Source organism: Benincasa hispida, chromosome 1 (assembly GCF_009727055.1).
Source record: "Benincasa hispida cultivar B227 chromosome 1, ASM972705v1, whole genome shotgun sequence".
Classification (NCBI taxonomy): Eukaryota; Viridiplantae; Streptophyta; class Magnoliopsida; order Cucurbitales; family Cucurbitaceae; genus Benincasa; species Benincasa hispida.
Genome location: NC_052349.1, coordinates 96,286,277 through 96,292,073, shown reverse-complemented (window position 1 = coordinate 96,292,073; position 5,797 = coordinate 96,286,277).

Genomic DNA, 5,797 nt, shown 5'->3' with positions numbered 1-5,797 from the left:
TATATATATTTAGGTGGATTCACATAATATTTATGTTTTGAGGTTAAATTATTAGTTTTTTTTAGTTCTAAACTTTTAAATTTATGTATTTAAATGTTTTTAATTTGAAAAAATATTTAATATAACTCTAATATTTCAATTTTGATGTTTAGTAGATTCTTGAACCTTAACAATATCTAATATGTCTCCAAACTATCAATTTTGTATCCAATAAATCCTTTACATGTTTGAAAAATTTAAGAATTAAGTGATTTATTAAATATAAAATTGAAGTTCCTGTTTAATAGGACTGTAAACTTTCAATTTTGAATCAAGTAGATTAGTGACTTTTAAAAAAAGTCAAATAGGTTAAGAACTTATTCGTGACGAGATTGAAATTTTTAGGACCAAGCTATTTGACACGAAATGAAAGTTTCAGGTCTTATTAGACACTTAAAGTTTATGGATCAAATAAACATGGACATTGCTTAAAGTTAATGAATTTATTAGATATTATTAAAATTTTAGAAACCAAATTAGATACAATTTTTAAGTTTAAGTACTAAACTTGAAATTTAACCTATGTTGCAACAAATTATGTTATAAAAATAAGGGAAAATATCTTTTTGGTTTTTAGGTTTTAGGTCTAGTTTCTATTTGGTTTCTAAGTTTTAAAATGTTACACAATTGGTCCTTAAGTTTTGAGCTTTGTATAAATTTAGTTCCTAAGATTCAAAATGTCATAATTTTACCTTTGACATTTGTAACTTCGGATTTTCATTAAATACTCACTTTCAATAATTGACATCAATTTCTATTAATTAATTACAAATAATTATGAAGTAAAATTTTTAAATTTAATTTTAAAAGTGATAAAAAAGTGTGAAACTTAATCAATTATAATTCTTTTAATGATTTTTTGATGTATTAAAATAAATTAACATTAAAGACGAAAAATGAGTATTTGGTGAATAATCGAAGTTAAAAATGTAGATCTTGAAACATAGAGATCAAATTGAAGCAAAACTCAAATGTTAAAGGTAAAATTGTAACATTTTGAAACCCATGGACAAAATTGAAATCAAACTCAAAACTTAAAAACTAAATGGGTAACATTTTAAAATCTAGGAACTAAATAAAAACTAAATTCAAAATCTAGAACGAAAAATAAACCTTTTCCTAAAAATAATAGTAATAAGTTGAGCTATTGATTTGGTCATTAAGACTCCATTTGATAATCATTTTGTTTTTTATTATTGTTTTTGAAAATTAAGCTTGATCAACACTACTTCTATCTTCAAGTTTCTTCCTTTATTATCTACTTTTCACTATAGTTTAAAAAATCAAGCCAAATTTTTAGGAACTAAAAAAATTAGCCTTCAAGAAATTATTTTTGTTTTTGGAATTTGACTAAAAATTCAATCATTGTACTTAAGAAAAATACAAATTGTAAGAAATGTGGATGAAATGGAGTTAATTTTCAAAAACAAAAACAAAAATAAAAAACTAAATGATTATCAAACGAGACTTAATATTTTAGTTTAATTTCAATTTGATTTTTATAATTTTGTTCTCAATTGTTTTTACCCACTCTAAAACTAATCCCTTTCCCTACAGTTTACTCAACTTGAAACTCGTGTACAATTAGCTAATATAGTAAAATCCATATAGAAAAGAAAACCTACTTATTGACATGTTTTCAAGATGGTAATGTTATATTTGATTATTTGCAAGGTTTGACTATATTATAATGATCAAATTAAAACTTCTAAAATTAATGATCAAATTAAAACTTCTAAAATTATAGAGAATACATTTAAAACTAATTTTTCAACAATAGAGATAAGCGGAAGCTTGGAAGATATAAATACTAAAGCTACGTTTGGTATTGTGTTTGTCAAAAAGTCATTTGAAAAAAATCTTACCTATTTTTCACGTTTGATAAAATAAATTTAATTAAATCTATTAAAATCACTTTTAAATTCATGTTAATTTCATGTTCACTTTAAAAACAGTCTTCTACTAACTTTTAGATTCTCGTATAGTTTTTAATTAATATTTAGTTTTCAAATTTATACTTTAAAAAGAAGATTTATTTTATATATTTATCTATTTCACGTATAATCAATTCTATTTTCTATTTTTCATGAGTTAAGTGCATCATTTTTTTTAAAAAAAAGTTGATTATAAGTCTGTTTAAATTATTATATCTAAAATAAGATGTTTCTGTATTTATTTACCAAAAACTCTAATCTATTTTTTCAAGTTTAAGTTGAAATTTATTAAACACTATTTTACTTCTCTTCACGGTTGATTTTTCTAAAAGCACAGTTGCTAACAATTATTTTAAAAGCTACAACAATTCTAAACGATGCCTAAATTATAATTACGTCATTCGAACTATAAAGACTAAATTAACTATTTAAATTGACTAAATTATATCTGTCTTATTAAAGATAGCGAAAGAAATCGTAGGTATCTAGATTAAGTTTACATTATTCTATAAACAATTTTACTAATACTATTTTTCTTATATAAATCTAAAAGTTAAAAGGGGATTCACAATGGGTGGTAAAATTGTTTAATATATTTGCAAATCTAAAAATAATTTTTAAATTTTGTGAATATGGAAAAATATTTGAAATTGAATATTCAATTTTTGGTTGATTTCTCCCTAATCAACTATGTATTCCAATTGTATACCTAATGCACAAAGTATATATTAAGTAAGTATACACCAAGTCACTTATCAGTTTAGTTATGTCCATGTTAACTTAAAAGGAAGTATATCTAACATATTGTTGTGAAATTGAGGAGCCCAATAGATATGAAGAAAATATAATATAATAATATATATATTTACATATAATAAATAAATAAAATATGATATAATAATAAACTAAAATTATAAAATAACTAAAACTATTAAAATTGGGCAATATGGAAATTTAAGTGGAATTTTGAAGTGGATTAACCCACCCATGTGTATTATTTATAGACAAAGTGACAAGTCCGATGTGGTCTTTCATGGACACCAAGCATGAATAACTACAAGGCACATATACAACGTAAAAATTGACACATGACTTTTAGGACACTAAACAATGGACATATATTTATTATTATAATATTTATAATCCTCCCCCTTAGATGGGAGATTCGTGATGAATATTACAAAACAATGGAAAAACTAAAAATAAATATATATTTTTTCCATTTGATGAAATTTAGGACATATTATCAAAACATTATATCTCTTTCCTATCAAACTATTAACACAAATATCTCTTCTACCACATGGGAGACTATAAATCCTAAAGGATACATTACTTCTACATATCCTTTATAAGAAATTAAGTTTCAAAATAACAATGATCAACAAGTAATAGCTTCTCCTTTCAAAATGATTGACGTAACTGAAAGTGAAACAAAAGTACTAACATTAAAAGATATTAAAAATATACAATTACAATATAATTATTCCAATAAAATTTCACATACAATGTCCAATCAAGTGAAAAGAATAGAATCTAAATTCGAACCTCAATATTATCCTATAAAATCACAACCTCAACCAATTGATAATAAAACCTTCATTTAGACCTTTTGAAATTTCGGATAAAGATTTTAAAATTAATTAATTTTTCAAGTAAAGAATCCAATAATATTTTAGACAAATTAACCTTCAATTATAAAACTTAAACCTAAATTCATCAAAAACATTTAATACATCAACATCAAAAGTTAATACCATAAATGAAACTCCTTGTGAAAATCATTCTGACATACATGAACTAGAAGATAATTTTGATAATAACCTAGAAGAAAAATTTCAGAACTTCACTCTTCAAAAGATAACAAATCCTAGATACCCAAAATTAAGAAATTATTGTACCCGACCATCTCTCCCTGACATGCAATGAAGAGAGACACCAATTAGCTTAGGCTCAATATACAGTAAATGACATCTATGAATGGAATATAGATGACATGACTGAACATCAAATGCTAAATTTAATGCATGAGATGACCTTAGGCGCCATTGTTTATAAGATACACCAAAATACAGACCACCAAGTTGCTCAAATGCTAATTTTTGGATTCACTAAAAATTTGAAAGGATGGTGGAATAATTATGTATCCTCAAGTGACAAAACAAGAATATTAACTGCAATAATCAATATTGGAAAGAAAAATTCTTCTCAGGATTACCAAAATTATTTGCTGAAAAGATATGCCAAACAATAAGACAAATTTATCAAGATACAATTCCTTTTGATAATCTAACCTACAGTGAACTAATTAACTTTATCAACAATGAAGGATTAGCCTTATGCATAGACCCTAAATTAAAGGCAAAAATGAAAAATGAAATTCACAAACAAAAGCAGGAACTTGGATATTTTTGTGCTCAATATGGTTATGAGAAAATACAACCTCTATCGGTATGAAAACGATCCAAGAAATTTAGAAGAAGATTTACATAAAACCTTATATTTTATGTAAATCAAAATGAAAAAGATGATTAAAAAATTATAAAACTACTAACAAGAGAAAATAAATTACTTGTTATAAATATAGGCAAAAAAGACACATAGCTCCCAAGTCCCAACTATCCTATGAAAGGGAAAATTAATAACTTATAAATAGACGAAGACTTAAAATTCAATTATTAAATTTATTAACACCTTCAGACCCTTCCTCTTCGTCAGCCAACAATGAAGAATTTTCTTATGACCATCAAATAGAAATATGTACATATAATAAAACTATAAATGTTATTTCAAGAGATCAATTTTTTTTTAAGTCATTAGTCAAATTGAAGATCCATAAACTAAAAAATAATATTTTAAAAAACTTAAAGACCTTGTTATAGAAGAACCTAAACAACAAAGTTTCCAATATTACAAAGATATATTTTCTCGCTTCGAACCTAAAACAAAACCAATAACTATTCTTAACCTTCAAAGAGAAGAAATACAATAAAAAAAAGAAATATTTAACATTAAAAAAGAAAATTCTCAAATTAAATTTGAACTTTTACCACTTCAAACTCAACAAATAATTGATGAACATTCCACTTTTGAAAATCCTGAAAACATTGGAATTGATAACAAGCCAATGAAATTTCTGATAAATCTTTTATCAATCTTGTCAATAAATTTCAATTACAAAAATGGTACTCTATTATTAACGTTATCATAAATAAGGAATACCATTTAACTTCTAAGGTTTTAATCGACTCAGGAGCTTATCAAAACTGTATACAAGAAGGTTTAATACCTACTAAATACTTTGAAAAAATCTCAGAAAAATTACATGGTGTCAATGGTCAAAGATTAAAAATTTGCTACAAACTCTCAAATGCATATATTTGCAATCAAGGATATTGTTTAAAAAATACCTTTATATTGGTTAAGGACTTAGATGAAGAAATAATATTAGGAACTAGATTCCTATTCCAACTTTATCCATTTTTGGTAAATGAGAAAGGAATAATTTCAAAAATTTTAGATCAAAATATTACCTTTAAATTTGTAAATCTCATATCTACTAAAACAATACATTCTATTCAACATTCCTCAATATTTAAAACTGTTAATTCTCTTGAAAGAAATATAGAACAAATACAATTTCTAAAAGAAGAAATAAATTATAAAAGAATTGAAAAACAATTAGATGATCCTTATATTAAAAAATAAATTAATTAATTCAAGGAATTAATTGAAAAAGAAATACGTGCTTCTATTCCTAATGTCTTAAGACAGCAACACATTATTAGTCTACCATATATTAAAAGTTTTCACGAATAAAAATT